Below are 18371 nucleotides of genomic sequence, written 5' to 3'. Positions count from 1 at the left end.
CCAACACTCCAGCAGACTGATTAATAATGAAGAGAAAATGGGAGAAAGTAGCTTTTTGTCCCTTTAGAGATTGTTTAGATACAAAAAGATTAATAACAGCCACAGGTAGATCGGAACCAAGAATCTATCTTCAAAAACTTCCCAGGTGATAATGGCACAATGTCAAAGAGAGTTTTAAATAATTTTTTAGAGTCCTATGAGCTGTTCCAGGTCCCAAGATCCAAGAACCCTTACATTTTAAATCTGGATGTGAATCTTTTACAACACAGACGCAGGTTTGTGTGTCTTCAAGCTTTGGTTTAATGCAGTCAAATCAATCTTGAATTTCTCTCTTTGTCTGTCTGTCTGTCTGTCTCTCTCTCTCTCTTTTGGTTGTCGTTTTTTTGTTAGACAGAAATAAATGAGACTTAGGCAATAGTATGTGCTAAGCTTACTTATGCATATATGATTTCCTGAATACTCTCTGATAATTTAAAACTCCTGTCTGATTCTTACCTCATTTGACAAAATGACTGAGGACAGAACAAAAAAAAAAAGCATTTCTGCAAATAAATGAACACTTAGAGGGGAGAAATCCTATTAATTAAAGTCTGCTGTAGAAATTTATACACTATTAGAATAGACATGAAAAAGAAACTTGGAACCTAGAAGAAAAACTTCATTCAGACATCACAGTTTGTGAAAAATAGTGTTTCTAGTGCTTACACCTGGCCAAAGTCTATCAAGCACAAGGCAAAAATTTATAGGAAACCAAGCTTTATTAGCTTCAATGTTCAGGGAGAGATTTTGTTTTACTGAGTAAATAATTTATTCCTTCATTCTTGCATTCTGCAGTGCCTCTGTTTTTGGCTGGGTTTGGAAGAAATGTAGTAGCACTGTGAGAAAGGCCAAGACATTTCTGAGCCAGTCTAAAAGAGAAAGTCTGGGCAGTCATGTGAAAATAAATTTGTTATGAGATTTGCGGCTCACTTGTAAATCGAATCAGTTTTGATAATAAGCACCATTACAGTGCGTCTTGTTCCAGTCTTTCTCTGTGTTGTTTCGAGCTGGTTGTCACCTCAGTAAAAGGTATATTACTTCTAACTATCTAGTCCAAGACTTTTCTCTTTCCTTGATGCAGCACTTCCAATAAAAAAATCATTGCTGGGGCCCAAACTTTTATGTTTCTTCCCTCCGTTCTTCACTACTCGGATTGAGAAACAAGGCTTTTTCTTTACAGCTCTATCAGCATCTCTGCTAACTGTGTAACAATGTGAGAGAGAGCTGGCAAGGAAACTGTAGAGATGTGCATAAACATTTAGGCTTCATGAAGCAAAATCTATGAAATTATGGAGCTCTTCCCAAAAGCTTATTTCCAAGGAAGCTAATATCACTGCAGCTCAATCACAAGATTGATCAAAGTGCAGTTTATGATAGCGTCACTATTGCAAATGTACTACTGAGTTGGACAATTTTTTTTTTCTGCTTTCTCCTCTCTTTTTCTATGACACAAAGTAAATAAAGTTTAATGCTTCTAGTATAGAAGTGGAAGCCCCAGTAGCTACCACTAAAGCTTAAAAATATTTGCAGTGGGATTTCCTAACAGGCTTCATAGAAAAAAAAGACCCATTGTTTGAAGCCCAATTCATTTTTTTGGATAAGACCGATCAAAATAGTTTATACAGATTTTCATAAGCTTTTTGCTTACTCCATGTATTATTTGGCTTAGTGATCACAGCTGAAAAGCATGATTTTAATAAAGGAGTTGAATAAGTAGATTAAAGTAAGTTGCAGGGACTTCCTCATTCCAATGGTAAACAAAGTAAACTAGTTTAATCAAAGTAAGGTAGGTTATATATAGCATGTGTATTATCATTAATTCATTTGATTATTGCTTTACATTTATATTTAAAGTAGCAAACATATTACAGATTATAAGAAATACTACTTTGTTATTACCAGTTGAGCTCCTTAGTTTCATTCTCTTCTGATGAAGTAAGGAGAGCTGTTGCCGTAGACTCAAATTCTAATTAACATCCCCCAAACACCCAAGAATCAATAATTTGTTTACAAGCCCCTATAAGGAATGGCTGAGAGAATCACCCTGAATACACTTGTGCAAGGAAAAATATATGCTCCTGTGAATGTCCGTGTTAACTGCAGATTGATTTCATTGGCTCGACCATTTTACTCCAGGTGAAAGAAGAGGCAGGAAAGAGACTGCTACTCCCATCACCTCACATGATGTGCGCAGCCAGACACCTGAGTGCAGACGGGGTTAAATGGATTGCCAGCTTTGGACTTGGGAAGGAATTTTGCTCAAGGGTGTAGCGGCCAGGGACTGCTGGGTCTGGGAGTTTTTCTGGCTCTGTTAAGGTCATGAAGATGTGTACTCCACAACACCGTGCTCCTGTGGTCGCTGGAGGGAAGGTGCTGGTGACCCTGGCTGCTCCTTGTCCCTGCTGCCAAGGCTGGGTTCAGGCCTCTGGGACGCTGCTTTCTCTGAGCTGCCTTTGCCTCATGGAAATCTCCAGTGTGTGTAAGATGATACGCATGAGAGCATTAGTGTGGGCACATGATTGCTGGCACCCTTTGATATTAATCAGCAAACAATCTCACGTACCAAATGAACTCCAGTGACAGCTTCCTGGGGAAGGAATAGCCAGTCTCACCGGGCAAAGGAAATCTGCTGCTTCTCCTGTAGCTTCTCCAGGATATTTCCCTTAAGCAGAGTTTAAAAGCACTTGATCCCTGGTCAAAGGTCTGGTCTTGTCACTAAAGCTGCAGCCCCAAACGTCTGAAAGCAAATGGCCCACGTCCTGCGTAAAATCCGAGGTGGAGCAAGCAAGTGCCTGTAACGTAAGATCTATTTAATTGTTTCTTGTCATTGCAACAATATTTATGCAGAGGCAGTGTTATATTTTGATACATTCATCAAGGAAAAAAAAAAAGAAGTGTTTTTTCCAGGTTTTTCCAGCTGAATGACTAATCACAGAAATCCGTGGTTCGTTTCGGATACAGGTAACCATAGCTACTTTTGTTGCCTAGCGACTCCTTCTTCGTACAGCCGAGAGTGGTCCTGATCCTGCCACCTGCTGCACAGCCATATTCGGCTGCCACACGGCTGCAGCCCTGCAGCAGCTCCCCGTGACACAGAACAAGTGGTGTGGGGCTTGTCCTGCAACCCAAGGGATTAGAATTGGAGCTGGTGCTGTTATAGGAAGATAAAGAGGGCTGCCCAGCACAAGGGAGGGGACCAAATGCTGGTCTCTTTTATACATAAACCCAGCTGTGGCGTAAGGCAGGATCTGATTTGGTGTCCTCAGTTGTGCTACAACACATCTGAGACACAAATATATACGTATATTAAATCATACCTTCTCCATTAGTTTGCATTAAAGACCATTTGGGGCAGAATTTAAGGGTAGTGATTAGTTTCTCAGACCAGACACAGAACAACTAGTAAAAAACCTATGGTCTAGCTCCTTTACTGGGTGAAAAGCAACACTGGTTCTTTTAAAGACAGGTAATGATGAATTATGTCATTTTGGAAAAAGAAAATGTATTTATTTAATAGATAAGGTTTTAAAAATAGACTTATAAAAAGTCTATGAGTCAGATTCTCCCAATTACGTCAATTTAATCTGAGTTAATTGTAAATTAACAACAATAAACTTTATTGGCCTTGGTTGTGAAGGGCTTCTCAAATGCAGCTGCTTTATGCATGATGTGACTCACCAGCACCCAGGCTTGGTTTGCAGATGTCTGTGGGTGATGTCACGGCCTTGGGCTCTCCTTTTCAGAGCATTTTCTCAGAACAATGACTTGCAACTGCTTTTCACCTGAGCACTCATCTGATATTTGTGGTCTAGCTGGATTGTTTGCACCAGAAGGACAAACTGCTTATGTAAGTCCAGGCACTTCTTGTGCAATTTTGTCTGTTTGTAAATAGGGATGCCCTTGTCTCCCTCCTCGGCCTTTCCCCTCAGCACTCAGCAAACCCATTGCCTTGCAATAGGAGCAGACAAAAGAAAATAGTTTCCATGCTCACAGACCTGAGTTTGCCCTTCCAAGCAGCACTCTGCTGAACAACAGCTCCTTCTCAGGAGCTTCCTTTCTGGAGCATCAATCTGTTTTCTGCTGCTGATACATACAGCTCTGCAGACCAATTAATGTGCTTTTGCAGTAAGTTCTTGAAAGCACTGTTTTCTCCTTCTGTTAATTCTTGTTAATTCATGAGTTCTATCAGGTTAGTGCCACAGGTGGTGTCTGTTGCTAAATCTTCTAGAGTAATGAAACTCAGTCATCTGTACTGCTAGATCATTAACTTGGTCCCTGGTTCACGCTGGATCAGCTCGGACTCCTCCAAGCAGTTCTTGGGCACTTCTTAGGAATTAGTGCAGAACAGAGGCAATTCCCTCTAGGCAGTTTGGAAGCAACAACTGTGCTTTGGAGAGAAAGAGTTGTCATTAGTGCAGACACAGGCCATTCTGGTCTAGCCAGTTTGAGTATCAGAAGGTTCAGAGAAGTTCTAGGCATGTTTAATTAATTTTCCATAAAGAAGCATAGTGTTTTGACCAGTTTATTCCAGCACATTGCTTACTTGCCATCTCTTGAGCAGGTTCAGCCTGATCCTTTTTTTTCCAGAGACGTAGACGAGTATGGGACTCATTGTCCTACAGTTCCTGGGATCTATTTAGAAAATCAGTAACCTACAAATACTGTATCAGCAGCTAGAGTGGGTGCAGATGTTCTTTGATCGCAGTCTGTCACAGTCAACAAGGATGTTTCAAGGTGCTTTCCCATTTACAAGGGGATGTTAGGCTGGAAAGGACCACCTAGATCCACTGAGTGGTGTTCCTCTGTGTGTATCTGTTAATTCTTGTGTTGTAGTTAGGTTGTTAGCAGTAGGGGGCTTGTAAAGTGCATAGCAAATAGGGTCCCGATTCAAGACTGAAAATAAGCTCTACAGTTCAGTGAGTAAGGAGATACCAATGACCTTAGCCAGGCAAGGGGTCCAGGTTGCTCAGTAGGGTGCTGGTGACCTTATACTGTGAGAAAATAAGGGACTTCTTGCTCACTTGGAATGCCTGTCCAGAGTCTTTGTAAGAAGTGCATTTCTCCTTCATTTTAATGTCTGTTACAAAGCTTATTGAAACTTTCATTGTTTTTCTTCTACTCTTTATTTTCCATTGTATTTTTGTGTCTTGACTACTCCCAAATTACCCCTTCCTCTCTGTCTGTTTATCCTATATTCTATGCTTTGCATAAGAGAGTTGTATTTTTTCTTTCTGCATGCTGTTCCTTGTAAAAGGAAGGGTTCCTGGTTGAATGTCATCTGTTTTTCTGTGTTAATTTAGGGTAATAGCTCCCCTTGCCCCATTTGCAGCCCACATACTGATGCAACTTCCCCTTGTTTTGTTCCCAGATAAGTATTGCCACAGTACTTTAATAAAATGATGTAGGACTCTGTTTACAAAAGAGTGCTTCTGTGGTATCTTACTGCTTTCACAGGAAGCTTAACAGCTTGCAGAACAGTAAGTGGCAAATGTTTAGTGCAACATTATGCCAACTTGAGGACAAACTGTTCCTCTCAGGAATGTTTTCAGCCTTAAATGAGAGGAAAATCCCCCTTGCAGAATGTGAATTCTTGGAGGGGGCGGGGAGTGACTGCCACTTACTCGCCTTGCCAGCAGCTCCAGTTCTCAAGAACCTTCCAAGGCTTTTATAGATCAAGTGTAGTGTATACTCAGAAGCAATGAGTGATGAAGCTGTGGCTGGCTTTTCCAGAGTAGCAAAGATTCCAGTATCGTAGATGAAGTGGTAAACCTAGCCTACCTCAGACTGCAAATGTTAGCCTGTGCAGACAGATGCTGGGAGGGCGCTGAGGAGGGAGATGAGGCCATGGAAAAGCTATTGATGTGATTGAGCAAAGAGTAGCAGCGTAGCTGAAAACAACATGAGACAGAACGATTCAGAACTTAAATGGTGATGAGACAGACTGAAATATGTGGCGCTTCAACCATGGGTGCTAGTCACCCATCAAGAAGATAAGTGGATATTAATGAATTAATGATTAGTTTGGCTAAACAGTGAAAGGAGTTGAATTAAATACCATTCTGTCTGTTAATCCTCCTAAGTGGTAAAAAATTGTTGGCTCTGCTCATCAATGGCACTCTATATCTTCAGACCTCAACGGCAGGTTAAAATATTCTACTGGTTTTCAGTGACTGCTGTGTCCTGAACACATTAAAGGGGAACTGGGTGGCAGTTATCTATTGGTAGATCTAGGATGCCCAGATGGGTAGCTGAGCTGTGCATTGTGCCAGAAAGCACAAGAGAAAATGCACTGAGTGCTTTCTATTTTATTTCCAATCTCTGGGGCAAGGCAGCAGTCCGATGCCCTGGAGCTAGTAGGATTTTCAGCTGAAGCTTGTATTTACCATAGGGAGAGTACAGAGAGATGCAACTCAGTGCCTGAACGCTGATGCCAAAACAGCATGGAAATGGCTATGTATAGAGAGTGCCATGAGGTCTTTGTAAAGTGAATGAATTTCAGCCCTGGATGCCCTAATCCTCCACCACAGGAAAGTGGCCTAATAAGGGAGGAAAATTCGAACAGAATGAAAAAACTCATCAGATGAAACCTGTGGCATGATAAAGAAACACTGCTCCTTAACTGTAGTAAGGGATATCATGGGAAATATAGTCTGGTCAGGAAGCTTCACAGGAGACAACGGGGGATGACAGCTTCTAACTCACAAGGCTCCTGAAGCAGCAGCTCTACAGTTCATTATGCAGCAAAGAACAATTTTACAGTCATGGTTAAGTGAATTACCATGTTTCAGTTCTCTTCATCAAGAAATAATTTTCTATGGAACATCCAGATTTTGCAGAAACTCTGTTTTCCATAAAACATCTTAACAAAATGTAGCCTTGAGACATGTGCATAGGCTTCAGCTATGTTTAGTTATGGTGGCAGGAGCAGTCTCTGGACAGACCTACAGTCCAGGCTGAGGCCCTCCTGGTGTCCATAGGGACCATGTTCTGGCCCAGGTCGTCTTCAAGTGGGAAGGTGAGACATTTTCAGGTCTCTGCTTGATAGGGATTTAGATAGGATCAATGTGTGCTTTCAGACCTGGTTGCTGAAATGTGTTCCCTAGCTCAAAAACAGCCAGAAAGCACCACTTGGTGACTTGACCATGAATTGCAAACATGGTAGACAAATAACCTTTGCAAACGTGACAGCAGAAAAGACTCTCTAGAGAAGGCACACTGGCCAAAGATAAGCCTAGAAGCTTAGTTTACATTATGGCAAAAAATAAAAAAATCAGAACCAGACTTTTCAGTACTTGGAAATGTTTGTGTCAATTTTGAACTAAATTTCTTTCCCTCCATCCCTCTATGAAAAAGTACAGTTTTTCTGTCAAACACTTCAGTCATCTTCTGTGCTTCAAAACTGCCAAGAAAAACTGTTAGGCAGGTAAACTGGATTTAAAGGAATTTAAAACTTTCAACCACACAGAAACATTTCAGGGAAGGAAGAACTAACCAAAGATCATCCTTGATACCACTGGAACTAGATGGTACACGTGGAGTTTTGCAAGATTTTGATAAATTGTTTGAAAAATCCCAAAGATCCTCTAAGTCTTGTGGAAACCCTTCTTCAAATGGAAATGCCTTAGTAAAGAAAATGGAAAGAATATGGATGGTGAAATGTTTGTTTTATATATAAGAGGATGTACTGAGAAATATAAAGAAAATTTTATATTTTGATGTGTAATCCACGGATTGCTATGGATTTCTAGCACCAATAACTACTTAAATATTTTTCCATGTGATTAAATAGCAATTATTATGCCTGTATCAAGTGACAGGAAACATCATTATACGTACACATGATATGGCTTGTACAGCCTCCATAGCATAGTCTGTATTCATAAAAACAGTAGACTGGACTTGGAAATTAAACTGTGGATACAAGACCTTTTTGTGAGAAAGTGAAGATTAAAGTGACAGTAGTTTTGAGTACAGTATTATACCTCTGTAAATTAATTTTAAGTGTCTGAAACTTCATTAAACACAAAAACATCAAAGATGGAGGTATTTTCATAATGTTACCTTGTTCACTAAAAACTAACAGTATGTTTTATACATGCAGAAAATTAATTTCTAGCACAAGTTGCACCAACTCGTGCTACAAAATTAGAACATTTTATTAAAGTTTTTTAAATGCTAGGAAAAATTATTTTTCATAGTATTTTCTGCAAATGATATCCATATTCATACATGCTAGATTCACTTCCACATGACATTAGGAAGGAACAATAGTCTGAAAACAGCAAAAGTCAGTAAGTTTATGTGCTGTGCTGTGCTGTTTTTTCCTTATTTCCATTAAAAACAGTTGTGTGAAAGTTCTACTCCTGGAATTCGTTTATCTCCAATGTAAAATTATCATAAACATGTGTGTGAAAATAGTATTTTTATGACAGTCTACTGCAATGTCACATATACTTCTATGAGTTTGGAGGCAAAAAGGAGAACATTCTTTGGAAAAAGAATGGTAAGACTTCATTTATTCTCTAGCATTATGGTAGATAGCAAATAGTAACTAACAGATGTTTTGTTGCTTTTTCAAAGATGAAAAGCACTAAATGAATGCTAAAAAGTGGTGTTCTTATGAATAAATCTCAAAGAATAAAAATCCTGTTGTCATACAAATGTTAATTTTCATAATAATAAAAATGAGAGGCATAATAAAAAAATCCCTTGTAGCAACACCATAAAAAGAGAAAGCTTTTCTCAAAAAATGTTTCCACAAAGCAACAGGGGTTCTCTGGAAGAGCCATATTCTGTGAACAGTAGAAAATTTAATTCAGATAAACAAAAACAATTAGTAATTGTCATTTCTTGAGCAGATTATTTTTAGGTACTTTTTCTGTATGATGGATTCCATGTCCCCTACACTAATACAACAAGATAGGATAGGCAATCTGCATCAAGCCAGATCTGATAAAACTCCTGTTCTTTTTAGTAAAGGCATTTCATTAGTGTGAAAGGCTTTTGAAAAGGAGGAGTCCCATAGGAATGCACAGTATTGCCTTTTAAATTTTGATATCACAGCTATTTATTAGCTTCAGGCACAGGACGTCTGGTGCAAGCCATAACAAAGTCTCAGGGCTGTACAGTGACAATCTGTTCTCCTAAAGATTCATAAAAGAATTTAATACAAAAGCCCATCAGTCCAAAAGTTTGTATCATAATAAAACTTTATAAATCTCAAATATTTCCAGTGTTCCATGGTAGCATGGAATCTCCTTGACTGATTAAATAGGTTCACAGGTTAATGACCTCTAGGAAAATTTCATATTTTTTCATCACATTCCTGGGATATTTGGTTTCTTTTATGTTCACACTTTAGCCTTAGTTACAAGACTGAAAAGAGGAGCCAAAATGAAGAACATCTGCCTGAAGGCAGCCTAGCCCAAACTCCAGGCAAACCTGGAAAAACAGGCTGAAGATGCGGAGAAACTGGAGTAGAAGTGGCCATGAGTCACCTAGTTGAATAAAGAGCAAATCTGACATCCAGATCACGTTAGCTCACAATATATTAAACTGGAATGAATGAACTCCTTCAGAACAATACAAAAAGCTTTCAGGTCTGGTCAGTGGTGGTTGGAAAAAGATACTTTTAAACAGGCATTAAGCAGAAACAGCAATATCAAAGCTTCTTAAATTACCAAGAAGAAAATGTAACGTTTTGTTTTCAATCTTTGGACCCACTGACTGGCCTGGACAAAAACACAGTGTTCTTTGAGTGGTTCATCAATACCTCCAGAACTTCATTATAACTACAAACAAAAGAGCTGAAGTAGGTTAAGTCAACAAAACTAGAAACAGTTTCTTCCCTTCAATTTCAAATGTAAGTTAAAGTACATTGAGGAAAGAATTTTGTTTAATTTGTTCTCTGCTGTTCTACCATTGCCTGGTAACATTTTCAAATAGTGCTAGCTACCACTTGGAAGCAGAGTAACTACGAGAGTTGACTTTCTTCCCTGAAAGAAAATTTTGGCTTTTTGGTGAAAAAATGAATGCTGGAAGTCTGAACCTGACCTCATCAATTTGCAACTCCAAACTTTTATGTTAAAATATATATATATATATACATATATTTAATTTGGAATGCTACCTTGTGAGAATTGCAGATCAATTACTTGTCTTATTTTCTTTCAAGATTTTCAGTGAGAATGTGACATCTCCCATGAAATATGATTACATTTCAACATTTATTAGAAAAATTTTTCTTCTAGAAACAAACCAACCAAACAACAAAACTTCTCACAAGGCAATGGGTGTGGGTTTGAAGCTTGTGATGCATGAAAAACAAAGACCATCTACATCAGCCACTTGCAAAGCTGGGGTAAAAGACACTCTAAATTCACTTTACTTTGATGTTATCATTCCATTTAAACTTACATATGAAAAAAAAAACTATGCCAAAAAATATAAATTAGGATGCAGGGTCAAGCATATGAAAGCTAGGGATTGCTTCTGAAATCTTAATTTAGCTACCATGGGAATCCATTTTCTTCATTAAAAATAAGAGGCAAAAAGGGGAAGAATAGGATGTGATTACATAATTAAAGACTGCATTGAAATGTAATTGCACAAGGGAACAGAATTAAAGTTGCCAGGAAGTAATTTATCTGACGTTTCTTAACTCCTAGTGTCTGACCTAAGTTCCTAGCTTGCATTCCCCGCCGGATGGTCACACACCAGATGTGTGGCTGTGTTAAGGTAGTGTTGTGCCAAGCTAATATATTCAAACACTCACTTGTGTTCTTTAACTTGAGCAGGGTAAAGGAACTCAAGTGGCTGACAGAGCAACAGCTAGTGCAACTCCAGCATCTGGACTGAAGCTGGCCAGAATCTCTTTTGCCAGCAGCACAGGCAGAGCCTGCACAGGGGTAGCAGCACCTAAAAAAGTAAATGTCAGCAAATACCTTGCAACCTGGGTAATGTTCTTTTTGCACATTCATTTTTGAGACAATTCCTTATCTGTCTGTTAGAAAAGATGACTGGAACAACTTCTGCTACATGACACTGTAAGAATCTCCATTATCAGATTTGAGCCCTCAGTTATTTTTTAAATCCCTGATGTCAAAACTTGTTAGAGGTGACTTTTGCACAATATGAGCCTGTTTTATTTGTGGGAATATGAGTCCATATGTTAGTGCTTAGATGCCTTCATGAAGAAGAGTTACAAACACTGTAGTTCACCTGTGGAGTGATTTTGTAATCCACATGGGACTTGACTGAGGATGAGTAGCTGTGGCCTCCTTTGTAAGCATGAGTGAAGGGATCTTGTCCATTTCAGCATGTTTAAAATTTCTACTCCTCACTCAGAGCTAGAGGTCTTGAGCTCGCTGTGTGGTTATGCTAGGAACTGTGGGGTTGTTCAGGTGCTGAAGGTGGGCTGTTCTCTGGGAGAAGTATAATTTGCTTCTCATTCTTAAGCATTAAAATTTCCCCTAGCCTGTAGGATGTCACTCAGCTCCCTTTCACCAGTATTCAGTGACAACTCCTACCTTAGAATATTTGTGTTTATTTTTTTCAGTAGGCTGCCAAAAAGTTCTGAGAAATAAAGTTGAGAGAAAGTGGTTCTTAAAGCAGCAGTAGATGAACAAAATCTAATGAAATGCAGGCACAGCTCCATTGTGGGCTCTGTGTTCCTGCTGCCTCCATCCCCAAATATCAAAGACTTGGTGGAAAATAAGGTATGATAAGAATTTCTCAGAGAACAAGATGCAATACTGTTTTGTAAGAGTAGCGGAGCCACAACCAGCCCCATGTGATAGTAACTAATTTTTGAAACAATCACAGGAAGGTTACTGCAATAACTAAATATAAGAATAGGGAGACCTTGAAAACTACAGTTATTTTTGCAAAAATTATTTTAAAGATGCTCTGGTGCAACTGTGCTAAGGACTCTTCAGCTCTCTGTATGGATGCTGAGTCATTCTGATGTCAAATGCCTGAAGCCTGCAGGAAATTGCAGGTTTGTTGTTGCTGAGTCACAGTGGCATGTACATCTTGTTAACATTAGCTGGCACACAGGATACACACCTCTCACTTTCCACATGTCTCTTTGTCTCTCACAGGTTGGGAGGGCTGTGGTCTGCATTGGAGATGTCAGAGAGAGAATAATACTAGGAATATCTTCAGACTGTTTATTTCTTTGTTATTTTTTGAGATCCTAATTAAAACGGCATGCCAAGTTGAGGAGAAATGAATATTATATAGGATGGGTCATTAATGACTCTTTAATGTATTCTGGTATTTGTATTAAAAAAAAACTTCCCCTACTGCAGTAACGGAAAGTAAAAAAGCAGGTCAGAACTCTGTTATGTGTGGTGTTAGCAGCACCACTTATTATGCACCACTGAAGGCACCATTGAAGACAGCTACCATTCCCATTATGCAATAGTGCTTTTAGTTGTTTCCACCTTTTTTGAAATGTTGAGTTTAAGCCAAAATTTTTCCTACCCTGCCTGTGCCCCTGGCTGAATTCCATAATATTTCAGCCAAATCGTTCAGCCCCTTCAACAAATGAGCCCAGGAACAAAGTGCCATTTTGCTCATGTTAATACTTTGTGGCCTTTGAAACACTCCAGCACCACCATGCTTTGAAGAGGGGATTTTGTTTAGCAGAGGGATAGCACTCATGTCAAGAATAAGCCTTCCACTTTATGAAAAGCCTCCCAAATTTTTTCAAAGGCTTACTAATTATGTCAATTGCAATTCATACAGATTCAGGAAAGTTGTGAGAAAGCTGGTATGTTAGGCTTCTTACAGTTGCCTTAGCTGACCAGACATGGTATGTGTGCTTTCCCCACAGTCAGTGTTCTTCAGTCAATGACTTTGGGGGAACTCAAAAAACAGTCACAGAATGGTTGATGTTGGAAGGGACCTCTGGAGGCTCTCTGGTCCAACACCCATGCTCACGCAGGGACACCAACGGCAGGTTGCCCGGTACAGCCCAGGGCTCATACATGGTGTCATTGGTGTTCATTTTGCCCTTTTCTTTCCTGAAACCAATAAGGAGGTGATGTTCACCTTCCATAGCTCTCCCAGTAGCTATCTTCTTGAATCTGAACATCCTGGGGCAGTGTGTGGTGAGATACTAAGCTCTGGCATTCCTCTGTGAATGGGAACAGGGATTTTCATGAGATCAGACCTGTCAGGCTTTGGGAGCAGCTGTCCCTCTTGAGCAGAAGTTTATTCTCTCTCTCCTGTATCTCAGGACGTGAATGGTCACAGCAAACACTCATCACACTAATGAGGTGCTTAAGCACCTGTTCTACTCCTTGTGTTAATTCTGTTTCTGGCGGCAGCACAGTCACTGTCTCATTATAACAAGGTCAGGTTCCTTTTAGCTATTTTTGCAATGACTTTTACCTTGGACTCCTACACTTAGTGCCCTGTCCTTACACTCAGCTAGATCAGCCTGCCACATGAATCCCAGGAAAAAAAAATAAATCTTCTAAACTACACTTCTAAATGGTAAGAAAAAAAAGAAAGTGGGCTTTTGATAATTGTTTATTTAAGCAGATTGGAAAACTTTCCTTATACCCTCTCCAACTCCTGTTTAGAAAGGCAGTCAGGTACTTGCTGAAAACACAAGCAGGTGTCTACATTTATTATTAAAAACATCTACAGGCTAAATGGAGTTTTTTGTGAGTGAAAGTTTGAACATTTGGATGGGATATGGGAGGGAAGGGTCTGCTTATGATACTGCAACTAATAAGCTTGGAGAAAGCAGAAGCATGGTAGGTGTGAATAGGCCTGAAAAGGCCAAAATAATAAATTACATCTCTACAGTCTCTTTATTACCAATATATGCCAATTTTTTCAACACATTAAGAAAGTTTGCAGAAGGTCCAGATGTGCTAAGTAATGACCCCCAGACTATGGTGCAGAGGGGCAAGTCCTTTGCAGTGCTTATTGGAGTTGCAGAAAATGCTCTGGCAGATGAATTATTTCAAAGGCTTCTGTTATAAATCGTAAGGGCCATATATTTCGTAGCTTCCTATGTACTATATCATTTCTATCTCCTTCTCTTCTGATTGGGCTGTCATCCTTATAGCCAGGACATGAATATGGCCAAGACCAGCTCTTGGGTTGTCAGGTTAAATGAAACAGCAAGACTCATGCCCTTATGTCTGATCTCTCATACCTTTCAAAATGGGGTTGACTTATCTAAGCCACTTATTGGGAATGGTTCCTGGCCTGTACTAAAAGCTGAACTGTGCCCGGGTATTGCCCGGGTAATGCCAGCTGGCATGTGGGCATGTACCAAACCTACAGCAGGCTTTCTGGTGGAGGGAAAAATTGTAATAATCCACTAGGGACAAGGAAGTGTGAAGGGCCAAAATGGGCTATCCCAAAATGATTTCATGGTGTGCTTTCAGTCCATTCATCTGTTTTACTCATAGACTTTTCCATACCTGAGGTCTATCAGGGTATGAAACATCTTTACAAGTTTTATTAAAAGTACAGTACTGAGAATATATTAATCTTCATGCACCCTTGACCCAGTGGTATTTCAACAGATAAAGCAGATTTGTACTTTATCTGTTACAGATGTAAGTATACGTATTACAGGGCATCAGAGGAAGCAAACATAGCTTTCCTCTGTTCAGTTCCTTTCCAAATATAGATAATATAATTCTGTGGTTCAGCCTCAAGGGTGTTTGGTTCTAGTATGACAAACAATAAATGACACTTGTCTAATCCACTGATATTACCTGACTCAGGTAAATGTGCAAAATTGCAGCAAGATGATGATAAGCTATATTCTCTGCTGCAATGTGTTGCTGTATATATTAGTTACTTTTAACTCAAGTATATATATATGTCTCTTTTTCTATAGTTATAGATAAAGTTCCAGTAACAGTAAACTACACAAAAAGCCTCTGATTCTTTTCTCTTCCTTTACAGATGGTACTATTATCTAAGTAAGTGTGTAAGATATACACATACCTATGTATAAATCTGCTTTCCAGGACTACTGTGGCTTGGTTTATTGAAAACATATACAGATTACTTGTAACTTTTATAAACACCATGTGTTAGGCACCTGTGTGTGACCACTATCCATTGACTTTTTAGGTGCTGAAAGTCCCATTACATCTGGTCCATAAACACACTTACAGACAATAAGGGGGAATTCAGAAACACATTTTAAGAATGAACTTGTAGCCCTCACTGTCTAGAAGTATTTTTAGCAAGATTCTACTGCAGTTCATTGGCAATTCTAACACTGATATCAATGCAGTTTCCTTGAGAGTAATAGAAAAAGTGTACTAAGATTCTTTGCAATATATTCTAACTTTTCTTGCTGTCATTTGATATATAACATTTTTATAATGAATAGATCAATCATCCTTAATTTAGATATGAATTAGTAATATTAGCAAGAAAACAAAAATAGTGTCTTTTGCAATCAGTCCAGTCTTACCTGGGACTTGATGCATTTAATAATAACACTATGATGCATTTAATAATAATTGCATGGCCATCACATGATGTCATCCCAAAACATAGTTAAGGCTGGTATTTAAGGCCTTCCACACCTTAACAGCTTTTTTACCTAAATCACCTACTCGGTCATAATTTCAATTTATCATTGTTTTTTTATCTGTACATAAATGGTGTGGAAAGACATTTAAAATTGCTGGGTCAAATCTTAAGGTTTATTAAAAGCCCTCACATTGTCACTAGTTGTAGTAGGACTCAGAGGCTGTTTTTAACTTGTACCTAAATTTGTATATTGGGTCCTTTGAAGATTTAAAAAATAGTTGATTCCCAGTTAAGTCACAGTCAGTTTTGGTCACCTGTCTCTGTAAGTATAAATGACATGAACTTGTACTGAGGGAAAATTTGATATCAAAGAATCACCAACAAACAGAACAAAAATTATGTGTATGGAAAATTTCAAATAACATCTATTTGCTTCTACAAATTTGACTCTAACTCCCTAGGTAATGAAAAAGAGGTTACCAAAACTGATTACATGAGCTATGAGGGTGTTAAACTATAGACAGAGCAATGAAATAGAAAGCCACATCTCCTCTGAGTTCCTGAAACGTTTAGAGAGTTCTCATCCATCTGTTCCTATCTATTTGACTATACATGTTTTTTCCAAATTTGGCAAAACTAAGCCTAAAGCTTTCAAGTACTTCTCTTCCAACAGTCCATGCCAAGACCAGGAACCCTAGTGTCATGAGTCCTATAAGAATTTCTTTCTATTGAGATTTTCAACTGTGATGGCAGAGTAACAGCATGGGAATAGGACTACAGCCACGTGAAACACTGTTGTCAAGGTATTGAAGTACATCAGAGTGAAAGCATTTTGCAGAAAGGGGCTGATGTGTATATAAACTTTTCTTCACAAGCAGGAAACCTTGTTACGTTGCTACTCTTGGTTTTGACGTACCACCTAGAAAAGCCGGATAACCATTCCTAAGTAAACACCTTGCCGGTTGTATATGTGATTTGAGAAGAGGCTGATCTGAAAGGAAAATGAAGTTGATTGCTGTGTCAACTTACTCTCTCCCTCATTTCTTTTGTAAAAGCATTTTAGAAGTTCTGACTTCACTTTAACATTGGGTGAACCACATAGTGAAATATGTTACAAAATGGTATTGTCAGCCTCAGTCAACTTTTTTGAGAAATTCTCCCATTAATACCTGAAGAATGTGAGTCCTGGCAAATTATTATAATTCAGCTTAATAGTTGAATCATAAGTGGGTTTTAGCTTTCACTTTTCTGGGAACAGAACCTGTTTAGAGATGGGAAATGCAATGCAGGTTTAATAATAAGCCTATTAAAGAGCAAGGTTTACCAGTAAATCCCTTGGCTGTTCTGTTTTCCTGCTAGCTACGTCTTGCAGCATTTCTTCAGTACTGGAGATTTCTTGTACACTGAAACTAAGTAATTTTGCTTGCCTAAATAATGTAAGATGCAAGTCAAGTACCTGCTATATGAAGGGTGGTATTTCACTTGATTTCAGAATGATCGTTTTACAGCTTTTTGAGATAAACCATAAATCTGCGAGAATGGTGCCACCTAATGTAAACAGAGAACATGACAACCATTTGCCATAAATACGACATTATTAATTTACCACTCAAGATCAGAAGGTTGGAAATTTAGTATTCTCTTCTTTTATTCCTTAAGCATAATTATCTGCAGGGCTATTCCACATAAGATATCAATGGAATGACTGAAAAGGTCTCATTCCTACAGGATTTGCTTCTATTTTGGGCTTTGCATAGGTAAGTTTTGAACTATTACAAGTTCTTAAAGCATATAAAATACAGAAAATGTTTTGAATAAAAATCTCTTAGGTTTAGCTGTATGCAGCTCTCCTGGATTCAGTCAGATTCATCTGTTACCTGAGAAACTTTTCAAATACTGCTGGAGGAGGAGAGAGCAGAATTTAACAGACACTGCCTCATGAGAAGAAGCGAGGGGAAATAACTCAGAGAAAGCCTACTGGATTAGGACCTACCATGTATCCTCCTTACCCGTGTTCTTTCTATACTTGCATTTGTTGCAGTCTTAGCCCAATCATCATGCTGAATCTGTTATCTGCACCAATGGAATCTACTCAGATTTTGAGAGTGTTTATTAGGTTTGTAACAATTTACTTTTTTTTTTTCATTGGTGTATCTTTAGGTATTCAGTCTCAGCTATGGTTGAACATGGTCTGAAAGGTGTTCATATTCAATATTTTTTTCCTGTAATAGGAAAAGGAATTTTAAAGTTCTGTAAATGCAAACGAAGTTTAGGTACCTACCTTGAAGCAAGACATTATGAAGACCTACTTTCAGATGCTCTATTTCTTAGGACATTTGGGGATAATTAGTATGGAAACTATGGATATGATTTAAACAACATTGTTTGAAATAGTGTTTTACAAGTCATAGTGCCCTTGTCTTTTAGTTTGTGTAAATGAGCTATATAACTCTTCATAATTTTCAGTGTAACTAAGAAGGTTCATTCAAAAATAGTGGTTTGGGTAAGGCTGAATGTCTCTATCACTAAGGGTGATTTTTTGGAATACGTTTCTTAAATTATGGTAAGTATTTCCAATTAAGAAAAAAAATCCCAAGCATAGTTACGAATCATAAAAGATAAACATTTTGACTGCAAATGGACATTTCAATTAACTAGAAAGCCTTATATTCTTTCCACTCATCCTCTATTTCCTTCTTTCCCCAGGCTCATGTATGGTGATTGCAGAAAACTGAATAATGTTTTAGTCATACATCCTTCACTGAAACTATCAAAAACTTACAGTTAATTCCCTGAGTTCAGCCTTGAAA

The 18371-nt window shown here is 38.5% G+C and overlaps 1 protein-coding gene and 1 long non-coding RNA gene across 4 annotated transcripts in view; one reads left to right on the top strand and one right to left on the bottom strand.

The window, feature by feature from the left end:
* Positions 1-18371, top strand: part of LGSN (lengsin, lens protein with glutamine synthetase domain) — a 57570-nt gene that overhangs the window by 5622 nt on the left and 33577 nt on the right. The window contains exon 2 of one of the 2 annotated variants that reach the window (XR_014581933.1): positions 2176-2311. The exons of the other annotated variant lie outside the window; for it this stretch is intronic. The gene's annotated coding sequence lies outside the window, so the exon portion shown is untranslated. Of the gene's footprint in view, positions 1-2175; positions 2312-18371 lie in introns of those variants that run through there. 2 annotated transcript variants of the gene reach the window in all.
* On the bottom strand, positions 1270-17658 carry LOC310896940. 2 transcript variants are annotated; one of them, XR_014581939.1, is made up of 2 exons: positions 4035-17658; positions 1270-3157 (listed from the first exon to the last, which is right to left on the bottom strand). It is a non-coding gene; the product is annotated as an uncharacterized lncRNA (long non-coding RNA). The 2 variants fall into 2 exon arrangements; XR_014581940.1 differs by having other exon boundaries at positions 1270-2831.

Source organism: Anser anser, assembly GCF_964211835.1.
Source record: "Anser anser genome assembly, chromosome: 3".
In the NCBI taxonomy this organism is placed as follows: Eukaryota; Metazoa; Chordata; class Aves; order Anseriformes; family Anatidae; genus Anser; species Anser anser.
The sequence above is the reverse complement of the archived record's forward strand: the minus strand, read 5'-3'. Positions and strand labels throughout refer to the sequence as shown.